This window comes from Mustela erminea, chromosome X (genome assembly GCF_009829155.1).
Source record: "Mustela erminea isolate mMusErm1 chromosome X, mMusErm1.Pri, whole genome shotgun sequence".
In the NCBI taxonomy this organism is placed as follows: domain Eukaryota; kingdom Metazoa; phylum Chordata; class Mammalia; order Carnivora; family Mustelidae; genus Mustela; species Mustela erminea.
The window spans coordinates 125,348,590-125,360,962 of NC_045635.1; the positions used below are offsets into that span (position 1 = coordinate 125,348,590).

General features: G+C 44.1%; 1 long non-coding RNA gene across 3 annotated transcripts in view; it reads left to right on the top strand.

Moving 5' to 3' along the window:
* Nucleotides 1–12,373, top strand: part of LOC116583560 — a 212,273-nt gene that overhangs the window by 23,420 nt on the left and 176,480 nt on the right. For all 3 annotated transcript variants that reach the window (XR_004282779.1, XR_004282777.1, XR_004282778.1), the window contains one exon: nt 9,265–9,468. This is a non-coding gene — a long non-coding RNA (uncharacterized LOC116583560). The remainder of the gene's footprint in view (nt 1–9,264; nt 9,469–12,373) is intronic.

Sequence of the window (12,373 nt, forward strand, 5' to 3'; positions counted from 1 at the left end):
GGCTTAACCCACTGAGCCACCCAGGCAGCCCTTTCCTAAATATTTTGCATCTGTTTTCTCCTTACTTTTGACTTCTTGATCTCTGTTCCTTTTTGACTTTCTCAATCCCTTACTCTCCTCTTCTCTTTCTCTGATCATTTGATCTCAGGTTATTTTTACCTGCCCCTTGAATGACCCACCTCTTTCTTGGCAATCCTCATTTGCGATCATGTATACTTTCTGGCTTGGTTATCTTTTAATGTCAGCCAAGATTAAAACTATCATTTACCCACTTATAACTCCCAAATATATATATTTCTAGTCCTGGAATATCTTGAGAACTTAAGACATATTCATCCACCTATCTGCAGGACGTTGCTACCGCACAGACTTTTCAAACTCAGTGTTTAAACTGAGCTAGTCCCATCTCAACTGCCCCCAGATTTGTTCGACCTCTCATATTTCCAGTTGACTGCAGCACCAGCCATTGCATGTTCTTAGGACAGAATCTGGCCATCATTCTACTCTTTGTTTCTCCTCGAAGCCAAACATTCACAAGTCTAATCCTCAGTTTTTATCCCCAAGCTACTTGTTTGTTCGAGCTTTCATCATCTCTCATTTAGATTATTTTAGTGACCCTCAGTCTGGTCTTCCTGTGTCTAGTTTCTCACCATGCCCCTGCAGCCCTTTCCACCCTGACCGCTGACACAAAGTGATTCTCCAAACTGAAAACTTAGCTATGCCATTGCATTGCAAATAACAAAAACAAAGATGACAATAAACAATAACAAAATAAAAAGAAGAAAATATTTATAGTCTCCTTGGTGGTGCCTCACTTTTCCGAAAGAGTATATATAGCTCAAGCTCCTTAGCCTGGCATATTGTCGGTCTTCCTACCTACTCCTTTAGTTTCCTTTTTCCTTACTCTCCTACCCCCATCTTATCTTAGTTTCCAGCAATACTCTGGACATTTAACACATTCCCTCTGCTCGGACTCCTTTGCCTGCCTTGTCTGCCTTTGTTCTTTGTTCTTCAAAGCCCTGTCCGGGTATCCCCCCACTCTGGAAAGCCTTTTTCCAGCACAATGAACTATACCCAGCTCTGAGATTCTTCCGTACTTCACACAATGTCATACTATAAGTAGCTCTTTTGTTTATGTGTCTGTCTTCTCTTCTGGGCTGTGGGCTCTCCAAGGACAGATTGTGGTTATTTTTCCAGCTATATAATAAGTGCTCAGTAGATTATTTATTGAATGAATGATTAAGATGTTCCGTGGGCCGGATTGTGGTCCATGAAGTCTAACTGTACATGGCATTGAGTGTGAAATAATATGATAACAGAGATTTCGTATCTTTTATTTTCAATCCTAGTTGACAAGCTCAAACCTTGTGCTTTCTTGGAGATAGGAATGGTCACCTGGCTGGTATTAGAGGGGATGAGTGATAAGAATCTGTTTCACTGAATGTGGACTTGATACTTTCTAGGAGCTCTGTACATGGAAGAAGTGCCTCCATCCCCTCTTTGCCTAGCTCTCAGTGTCACTTCTGATAGCTCCCCCACCTCTAAGAGTTACTTCTAGAGCAATGAGAGATCAGATCCCTTGGGGGATGGGCACTTTTATGTCACATGGTGTCATCTCTAGGTGCCTGTAGGGCTTGTGGTTCTAAGAAGCAATCTATGGACTGGGACCTCCCTTTAGAGGATGAAAAACTTGATGGGAGAGAGTAGTTGCTTAGAACATGTCCAAGAATGTCTAGTCCCAGGACTTTGGGGAGTTTATGGTCCCCTCTGGGCCTGCGGAATACAAGTCCTCAGGGGCAACAGCGCAGTTTGGTAGAGAATAGCCCAGAGCTAATCTGGGCTCAGATTCCTCAGGGTCAGCACATCAGTGTGGTTTCCCTGGGCTCTGTGTGGGACTGAACTTGAAGACTGCTGCTCCTGGGACTGAGATCCCCAGGAAAATCTCAGGGAACTGATAACTCACCTGAATAGATAGGCTTCAGGAAGACCTGGAAGAGTCAGGTTGTTGAGCCCAGTCTAGCCTGCTGCATTGGGTTTTACACCCTTTACCATGGAAACCTGAGCACAGGAAGACAGAAGTCAGTGGTGGGAGGGGGGTGTGGATTGTGGCTCGGTGAGGTTTTTTTTTTTTTTTTTTTTTTTCAGTAATGTTTAGCTATAAAGTCTGTGTCCTTGGGAGATTAGCACTGCCCCCACTAAAGTGGGTTCTCACTATGCGGACCTCCTCCAGTGGACCTCCAATCCCAGTTAGGCCAGTGTACTTCCTTCTGGACTAAGTGGCTTTCTTACCTGATAACATCATGAGCCTAATAGGGATTAATACTTAGTAGACTTTGGTTTTATGAAATGAGATTATTATTTCTGGTTCAGAGAGACTAAGGGAAAACTAAAATTGTAGAAATGTCTTTGCAATACTGTGTAACAGTTTATAGAAACACTTCACATACATTAATTGATTCATTCAGGCATCACACAGTCCAGTACTTGGCTCTTAGTAGACAGTCACATGTTTGGCATATGAATGAGCATGGAGATTTATTATCCCATTGTACGGATGTGGGAACTGAGACCCAAGCCTGTGAATTGAGTTTCCTAAGATCCAGCTCTAGAGTAGGTCAGCGTAAAGCCTCAACTTGAAATCAGGTTCATTGCATGTCAACATTTAGTAAGCACCTGTTATGTGATTGCCAGTGATGAATCAGCATGTTCCTTAGTTCCTCCTTAGTTTTGAGGAGCTTATAGGCTTGTCAAGGATCCAGACAAATGGGGAAATAATTTCAGCACTAATGTGCTGAGTGTTATGATAGAGAACTCTGTGTAATGCTGTGGGGTGACAGAGGAGGGGGGCAGCCTAGTCCAGTCTAATGAGATTATGAGAGGCTTCTTGAAGAAATTACACCTCAGTTACAGTTTGAAAGGCCAGTAGAGGTTGGTCAAACGTAGAGAGAACATTCTAGGCTGAGAGGTCATCATCAGTGCAGGCGCAGAATTACCATCCAGCATGGTATGTTTTGGGATTGCTGGAGTGTTCCTTCCCAAGGGGGAAGTTGTAGGAATGGTGACTAGACAGGTAGGCAGCAATCAGGCCATTGAGGATGTTAACTTTGCCTGGTACACCATTAGTTCCCAACCATTGCTGACTCACTCAAATCACCCAGGGCACTTAAAAAATAGAAAGATATCCCATCCACATGCCCAGTGATTTTCTTGATCAGCTGGGTTTGGCGTTCACCTCTGGAGGCAACAGGAAGCCATTGAAAGATTGGTAGCAGGAGAGGGGCATAGATTGTCATATTGGATACTCTCTGGTAGTGCTCTACATGGAGGCAGGTAGATTTGCCCAGTAGCATGTGGAATTTGAGATTTCATGGTGGATGGAATAAGTCAGTAGCAATGGGGATGGAGAGGAAGAAGCAGATGAACCAGATTTCAAAGTGGTGGAATCCTTATGATGTTTCGGGGAGAGAGGTGTCCAGGATAATTTTCCAGTTTTCTGGCATGGCTTCCTGGGTAGAGGGTAGTACTTCTGACCAAGATCAGAAATGGAGTGTGGACAGAGAATGGGGGAATAATGGATAAATTCAACATGGTACCTGTTGTATCTGAGGTTTTGTGGGACATCCAGATGGGAGGGTGGCTGTTTTGTTCTGGAGCTCAAGGTGAATGCCTGGGCTGGAGATACAGACCTGGGCCTCTCCCTGTGGGGGGGTTTAAAGTCATGGGAGTAGCATAAATCTCTCAGGGGGAATGTGTGGAGAGTGCATCTTCAATGATTCTATCCCTTTTTGTCTTCAGGGGTTATTCTCATGGAGAAACAGAAGCTTTTTGTGTGTTTGTATTGAATGTTGCAGTCAGGCAAGGTGGGGTGGTGAAAATGGTATCAAAGGTGAAGTTAGGGAACCTGCGTTGAAGCCCCACCTCTGCCACTTTGCCACCTGCAACCCTGAGCGGGAACCAAACCTCGTAACCTCCACGTCTTCATCTGTAAGGCAAGGGTAGTAGGAGTATCTGCCTTGCAGAGTTACTGGGACGATCCAGTGAGAACATGTATGTGCAAAATACCATGTAAAGAACGATAAAAAAACCTAGTTTCCCTCCCCTAAGAAACTTGGGCCAACATGTGGGAGTTACAGGGCGGCATATTTTGACCTCGCGTAAAGAAAGACTGTCTAATGCCTCTGAGCTATTGAATGATGGGAAGAGTTTTGGGAGAGGGGAAGGGCTGAGACTCTTGGGGTCTTTAAGCAGAAGCTAGGTTTCTGGGCTTCTGCTGAGAGTTTTGTTGCCAGGGGTAGAGTCATCCTGGATGACCTCCGAGCTCTCTTCCGTGGCTTACATAATGTTTGAGTTCTTAGGACACTTCTTATTTTTTAAGATTTATTTATTTATTAGAAAGAGAGAATGAGAGAAGAAGAGAATGAGCAGGAGGAGCAGAGGGAAAGGGAGAAGAAGAGAGAACCCGAAGCAGGCTCTGTGTGGAGCCCAAAACAGGGCTCTGTTCAAACCCTGAGCTCACCACCTGAGCAGAAACTAAGACATGCTTAATACACAGTACCACTCAGGCACCCCAGGACATTTCTTTACCCTTTCTCTGAGAATTTTTACACTACTTAGATTTTTTTTGAAATTGTAAAAGCAATATAGGTGCATGGTTATTTCTTTCTCTTTAAAATCTCTTAAAGCCCTAGGCATTTTGGTTCCTAAGTGGTGTCTAGGTTTATGTAACCCTAATAACTAGGCAGTCTGCTTCAGATCTTACTGCATGGGGCATTTATAGATGTTTTTATTCTAAATGCTCTAATGCCCTTTAATGACGATTCAGTGGATGCTGAAAAGTGTCTGTGGGTGCAGTTAAGGTCTCTCTCACACAGATGGGCAGCGGTGGGGGGTAGAGGGTGGGGTGGGGAAGGAAAGCTGGGCATTCTGATGTCTGGACAATTCTGAGTTACAGTTTACTTTAAAATGATTGAGTTTTATTATTTGCAGGCAGAAATAATACATGTTATAAACAGCTAACAGTATTGTCAAGTAGATGTCTTGCTAGAGTATGCTACAATGAGTAGGTAAAGATCATTTGAAATTAGCACACTAATTATTTCTATGCAAATGAGTGTTGTCAGAGAGCTTGGAAACAGGTTGTTCTCTGAACTGGGTTAAACATCCCCTAAGAGCTCATGTTTATACTCCTAATTTACTCAGAAACCTGTTGTTGGTGTTTCTTAAATAGAGGAAGGGTAAAATATGCCAGCCCATGATTGAATTATCACAAATTTAGCGGTAGTTTGAATTGAATTATACTTTTATGTATTTATTTTATTGCCAATTACTAATGTAACACATTTGCTAAAAGGAGGCCTAATTTGCTTGCTGACTTTCTGTACACAGAGATTGTCTCTCTAAATGGAAGATGTCCACCTATGCTGTTTGATGATGAATTAGCTTTGTGATAATTTAGATGACTTCCTGGCTCTTATTTATTTATTTATGTATTTTTAAGTATGGTCTATGCCCAACGTGGGGCTTGAATTCACAGCCCTACTGTGACTGAGAGTTGCACATTCTACTGACGGAGCCAGGCAGGTGCCCCACTTCTTGGCTCTTTTAAAAACATCATCAGAACAGTACCTCACAAATATTCGAGCTGGGAAAAAGTTGCTATAAACCATATAGAGGTGAACAACTTTGAAAAGCGAAGAATATAAGAATACAGACTCAGCCCTAATTGTGGGAGCAGCTTACTTTAATCTTTTCATTCAGTAGGCCCTTCACGATCTCAGAAGGCCCCAGGTTAGCTTTTGATTATCCTTTTTCATTGCAGGTAGTGATGCCAAGGGGTGGCCGAGTGAAGCTTCTAGTAGATATCTTGAAAAAGTGAATGCTTAAATACTCCCGCCTTCTCCACCTCACTCCCTGCCCCTGGTCTTCATCCACAGGAACTGGTAGATCATGAAAGAGGGTCTGTTACAAGTCTAGGTGGGGTCTCAGTAGGGGTGCAGGATATAAGGGCAGGGAGTGTGGTTGGGATGGCCGTTGGGAAGAAGGGAGAAAGAGAACCTATGAACAAACCTAAGCAGGAAGCTAAGAATGGTTGTCATGAGCTAGACCACGGGAAGATTTGTCAGAATCGAGGGTAACAGATACATGGAATGATGGGCACATAGTCCAAGTCTAAGCTAGTCAAACCCTGGTTAGGCCATCGTGTTCCTGCAGGATTTAAGCTTTGGTCTGACTGCAGAGGGAAGCTGAGCAGCTCCATAATCAGGCCGTTCTGTGGAAGCTTCGGAGTTTATATTCACTTATAACCTCATAGATCTCTCTTTATACCAGTAAATTACTCCCTACAACTCACTGCTTGTACATTTATTTTCTAGAAGGCTGACTTTAGAAGGTGATGTGTAGTGTGTTAGAACGAGCCATGTCAGGAGGGACCAAAACTCTTGGTTTTTAGCCAGTGCTCTTAGACAAGTCATCTAAACTCATGGAGCCTCGGTTTCTCTGCTCATAAAACGAGAATTGAGATGATAAAGACATTTGGTTCATCTCTCAGTTGTGAGTTCTAAAGCATAGAAAAGAATTCTGTGGCCTTTGGGATTTGACTTGTTTGACTTGAGGGAAAGAAATATAGCCTCAGCACCACAATTGAGCTAACCTATGAAAAGCCCCAAAGTCAAAATCAAACTACAAATAGATCCTTTCCCTTTCTTGTTTGCCAGAGCCAGGGATGTTGACGATAGTCTGTGCTCTGTTGGGCCATTTAAACATTTGTGGAAATGGCACAAGCCAAAGCGACGAGGGTTGAACAGTTGTGCTCCTCGGCCTCTGCAGGTGCCATAGACCAGAGGCTGCTGTGTTCCAGGGACTCCAATGGGGCGGCTACCCCCTAGTGATGCACACACCACCAGCAAGCTGGAGAACTTGGGTCACTTGACAAAATCGCACCTGGCTCATTTGCTGAGGGCCGTAGTAAGATAGGCTGCCCATCAGTCCTGCCGGGCTGAGACCAGAGACATAGGGGCTGCCAGTGGACTTTAAAATGTTAATTTAAAAATAGTCCTTAATTATAAGAAATAGCCTTAATTATAGCTTACCACAGGCAGACCATGCAATTCTGAGTAGTTTCACAAACGAGGAAGTAAGCGAATAGTTGGTAAATGCTGGTGAGTTCTTCATTTGCATGCTGTCCCACACCCAAATTGTAATACTGCAACACCACAATTTTCAGACAAATTACCAGTGCAACAAATTAGCACAATTTGTTAATTTCCTCTTTAATTGCACTACAAAGAGTAGTGTTTCTGTCTTTTGCCCTTTTTGACGTAGAGGCTCATCTTAAAAGCAGCAAGACTTTTAACGTAGCTAAATCTCTGTCTATAACAAATAGAGCTTGTTTTCATTTTCCTTACCCAGCCGGCTAAGATTTATACATTAATTATTCAACTGATGCATCTTAAACATCCTAGTTAAAATACACAGTGCTGGCCAGGAATTGTTCAACCCCCAGCACACTTTTGTTTGCCTTCAAGGAATAAATACTTAGAACTGTAAATGGGTAAACTCAGTCTTTCCATGTGGTGAGGTCAACAGAACTTGGAGTGAATATACAAAGGATAGAGAACTAATTATTACTGAGATTCAGGTAAGTGATTTCTTCGGCATTTTAGCTGTCACGCTGTGGAATAATTGCAAACCCACCAGGAAGGACTTGCAAAACACAACCTACTTATCCTTTCCCCAGTGGCTACATAGAATTTTTTTTTTCTGTTTTGCAGTTTATGCCAACCCTCTCTTTAATCATTAAAAGGAATGTTATTTTAAGTATTGCTTCCTGAGTAACAGTGTTTGACTGAGATCCTACAGAACGGTGACTTTGCCCAGAGTGTGACTTCAGTGTGCTGGCGAGATTTGAAGCAGTCGGAGCTATTAGTAATGGAATGCAGAGCTCTGTGGCAATTTTGCTTAAGTTCTGTTCACGTTAATATTCCATCTGACTCATGTAACCATTACCATCCAGTCCCATCAGTGACAACGAAAAATTGTTAAACACCATTTCATAGGCATCAAGTGTTTTGGCTTTGGTATAATTTTATAATCATGCCTTTATTGCAGCATTTTAATACTACCATTTAAATATCAGTAACAGCAGCAGCAAATATTGTAGGCATACCACAGAACCGCCCCGTTAGTAGGTATCCCAGCTTGGTGACTACATTCCTTCCTGCTTCTGGGTCTTCGCATATTCTGTTTTTCGTCCAGTTATGCCCTTCAAGTCTTGGTTTAAAGGCCTTTTCAGACCCCCCGCTTTCACCCTCCGGTATTCTTGATCACTGTACAAGTTTGTTTCCTTCATAATATTTGTCACAATTTCAAATGATACTTGTACCTTTTTCTTGTTAATTGTCTCCCCTGCTAGTCTATAAGCTATACAAGGACAGAGACCATGTCTGTTTTTATTCATCTGTGTGTTTCCTTGCCTAGCAAAGTAAGTAGGGTCTCTAAATATTTTGGTGAATAAATGAGGCAGTGTGGCAGACATGCAAGGAGGCAGGAGCCTTGTGTGCCAAGGACCTCCAAATTAATCTCATGGTTGCATGTGCTCCTGCCTAGGCCTGTGGGACTTGCAACCGGTATGTCCACATGCGAGCTAGACATTTCTACCTGATGGTCCACAGGCACTCCCCGGTCAACATTCCAACCTTTAATTCATCAGCCTACCTCTCAAATCTCTTTTTCCTTCTCAGTTATCACTTGAATAATGGCACTGTCATGTGTGTCATCATCCAGGTAAGACATTTGGCCTTCATTTTCCCCTTTCTCTTCAACTCCAGCACCCAGTCCTGTCAGTGTGTCTTCCTGAATACTGCTCGGATCTGTCCTCTCCTCTCCGCCTCCATTGCCGTGACTTTGGTTCAGGGCCCCATCATCTCTGATGTCGACTAGTGCCAATGCTTTCTGGTGGTCTCTCTGCTTCCTCCGTCTTATACCCTCAAAAGCACCTCCCTCTCCACCAAAAGTCAAACACTATTCTCTCTCCTTCTATCTAGAAGTCAGAAAGGACTGGCAAGGCACAGAAGTAGCTGGAAACTTACTGAGTAAGAGATATTCAAAGATTGCAGACATATGATTTCTTCAAGATTAATTTCCTTTTTGTTTTTCTGCTACAGATCCAATGGAATAAGCTATTAAAATGGTTTGAGTTTCTGAACGAAAGCACAGAACTGTGCCAGCAGAACAACATAAAGTTTTCCTTTCTTTCTTTTCCTCTAGCATCTATCCATGATGGATGACATGACCATGAATCTTTGCTTAAATATGGACTCCTGAAATATCATAAAATCCCAGAGCATCGGAGCTGGACAGAGGCCATCTGGATATTTTGTCTGAGGCTCAGAGAAGACAAGGACCTTATTTAAGGTCACACAGTGAGTTAGCTGCAGAATTAGGACTCAGATTCCATTCTGTATTCCTCAGGTAATCATGAGTCTTCACTCGGATGCATTATTTAAACATTTGGCAGCTCTAAGACCCGCACCTCAGACCGCTGTGGCATGACTGCCTTCCTTCATTGGACTTCTTTTTCTTATTTTGCTTTGCTTGTGCCTGAGTGCTAATGAGTGAAATTAGGAAAAAGTCTGACCTTTATAAGTGACATATACTTCATCAGTGATTTCCAAAGGGGATACTTTGGAGTACTAGAGGTTTCTTGGAGCTTCCCTGGGGGCCTCTGTGTATAGCAGTCAATGGGTCCCAAGGAAACTGGTACTGCCTGCCAACCCCCATCTCATACTCCACAGGAAGTTTTGTTTTCATTTGCTTTATATGGGCCCACACTACCACTGGATTTAAGTGATTTCATGTTGAAAAAGTTTTGAAAACTGTACTTCAGGAAGGCACTTGGTAGTTTGCTCCCCCAGTTGAATATTCCAATTAAACAATATTTCTGTGGTTTTGTGTCTATTTTTGTTTTTACCCTTCTCTTTACAATGATAAAAGGCAGGAAAAAACTTCAGGCTTGCTCATGTGGATATTGTCATTTGAATGTTGATTGTCCCAAACTAGTTAGTGGACCAGTGACTGAGGCTGGGGCTTCATGACCTCTCGGCTATGAGTTAGATAGACCATACAAGCACATGGGTCAGGCCCGCCTAGTGTCCTGTCTTCCCCTTTAGGCCAGGGAGTGCATGGGATTACTTGGTAGTAAGTATGTTGTCATGAAGAATCTTGTATCCTTCTCCAGCTTTCTTGAATTCTGTGTCTCCAGTCTTTGATACTGACAAGTGCCGAGCAAGATGGAATGTATGATTCTGAGAGCCAGATGTCATGGGGGGGTAGTAAAACACTGTGGGCATGTCCATGGAAGGAGAAAGTTGATACTGAAAATTGATGTGTGTCATTGTGCAGGGTCCCAGAGGGTAGTCTTCCAGTTTTTGTTATGGGAGGTGATGATGGAAGGGATTCAGGGCTTTGAAGGAGGGGCAAACAGTATTTCCCACTTGACCATTTTCCTTTGGTTTCCAGAAATGGTTGACATACTCTTGATACTTCTAGATGTGATGAAAGACAAGGCCACTCCTAACTTTGGTGGGCCTGGGACAGGGGTACAAAATGTAGACTGACAGCCAGCTTCCCCTTCTCTCCAACCTCTTGGCTCTGTCCTTACCTTGAGGGGCCTTCTGCACAGGCCTATAGACACAAGCCGTGCTCCACGGAGTCCCAGTCTAGAGCATCAGCATTGCCTCAGAACTTGTTAGAACTATAGACTCTCAGGGCCCACTCTAGGCCTACTTAACCTGGATTACCTGGATTTTTTTTTTTTTTTTTTTTGAGAGAGAGGAAGAAAACATGGAGGTGGGGTGGGAGGAGGGGCTGAGGGAGAGGGACAGAAGGAATCTTTTTTTTTTCAAGATTTTATTTATTTATTTGATAGAGAAAGATCACAAGTAGGCAGAGAGGCAGGCAGAGAGAGAGGAGGAAGCAGGCTCCCTGCTGAGCTGAGAACCCGATGCGGGACTCCATCCCAGGACCCTGAGATCATGACCTGAGCCAAAGGCAGAGGCTTTAACCCACTGAGCCACCCAGGCGCCCGAGAGAGGGAATCTTAAGTAGGCTTCATGCTCAGCACAGAGCCCAACATGGGGCTTGATCTCACGACCCTCAGATCATGACTGGAGCTGAAATCAAGAGTTGGATGCTTAACTGACTGAGACCCCCAAATGCCCTGTAACCAGGATCTGGATTTTAATAAGATTCCAGGTGATTCACAGTCACATTCACGTTTGGGAAGTATCATTATAGCCCACATGTTCAAATTCCAATGTTACTGGGTTGAAGGGCAACAGCCGTCTCATGGCTGCCCCTCCAGTGCCTTAGGCCTAGAGATGTGCCCATTCTTGGGAAGACAGAGCTGGGGAAGAGGATGGCACGGGCCATGACACAGGCTTGGGGCATATGGCCAGGGAGTTCAAGGTCTTGGTATATTCTGAGATTATACTGTAGAAGAGGGAAGCGTAGAGTTGGAGTAGGCAAGTCCCTTGGCCACATAGACTCCCTGCTCTGTGGAGAGTGGTATGGTTAAAGCAGGGCCAGAGGAAGGCCCTTTAAATTGTGATGCCTAGGCCAGGGACTGGCTGTCCCAGTCTCAGAGTGATACTGTTGACAGGTGTTCTAAATGTCTATGTGGATGGGGGTTGGATGGGGGTGGATCATGGCTCTTTGAGGTACTAGGTGGCTGTCAGTGCTTTGGTGGCTCTTTAGGGTATGGGGAAGTAATAGCAATGGGGCCATTACTGCCTTAAGAAGGAATCAAAATGAACTATTGCAAGCAAACTCTTTAGTAGCAAGGGAGCCACATTCATTGACTTGCCTAAGGAAGGCATGCAGCGAAGATGCTTCCCGTAGTGCCCAGTGACAGTTCGACTAGACCCGCTGGCAGCGTGCAGCAGGAGGCAGTTGGGTGTGGATGTGAAGGGCTTTGAACAGCTGCCTTCAAACGGAAGACAGAGGCTGTTTTCCTCGATGAACTAAGAGCAACGGCTGGTGTGGTTGAGGTGTGGGGGCTGGTGGAGGGGATGGAATGTGTCCACTGCCACCTGGACAGTGCCATGTTTGTGAGACAGAGGCGGGTCTGAAGTGAAGTCACACCTCAGCTTCTTCAGCTGCGAATGGACCCACAGTCCTTGCCCTGCCTACCTTGCTGAGATGTCAGGCAGGGCTGGTCTGAGAATGGATACAAAAGTGCCTTGTAATTGTCAGGTGGGGTATACATGAAGAAAATGGTACTCATCCTGCCACTTGCTGTCTTTCCTTTGGGAGAAAGCCTTCAGCTGCCCACGAGTTTTGGATTTAGACTGTCCACCCTTTAGCCGTGCACAGGGCT